This window comes from Limulus polyphemus, unplaced genomic scaffold (genome assembly GCF_000517525.1).
Source record: "Limulus polyphemus unplaced genomic scaffold, Limulus_polyphemus-2.1.2 Scaffold1082, whole genome shotgun sequence".
Lineage (NCBI taxonomy): Eukaryota > Metazoa > Arthropoda > Merostomata > Xiphosura > Limulidae > Limulus > Limulus polyphemus.
Window position 1 is genome coordinate 293007 of NW_013666692.1, and position 571 is coordinate 293577.

Here is a 571-nt window from a genome sequence, read left to right on the forward strand (position 1 = left end):
AACAGTTATACCGAGAAAGTTACGGGAAGTTGTGCTGCGTCAATCCCATAATAGTTTAACAGCAGGACATCTTGGAGTTAAGAAGACATTGAGTCACCTACGACAGATATTTTACTGGATAGGTATGAGGCAAGATGTGGAAGAATGGTGCCAGACCTGAATTACATGTTGTGCTAAAAGGAGACCCAAGCATAAGGGACATGCTCCAATGAAGTTATATCAAGTTGGTGCTGGAGTAGTCATTGACATTGCTGGTCCTTTGCCCCAAACTCGTGCTAGAAACAAGTACATTTGTGTGGTGATGCATTATTTCACCAAGTGGCATGAGGCATATGCAATACCAAATCAGGAAGCTACAACTGTAGCTTCGGCTATTAGTGATTTCTTCTTTAGAGTTGGTATGCCATACGAACTGCATTCGAATCAAGGCTGTAACTTTGAATCAGTTGTGTTCCATGAATGTTGCAAGTTGTTTGGCATATGAAAGACCAGGACAATGCCACTCCACCCACAGTCTGATGTGATGGTAGAAAAGTACAATTAGACAGTGGGACAGGAACTGGCAAAGTTT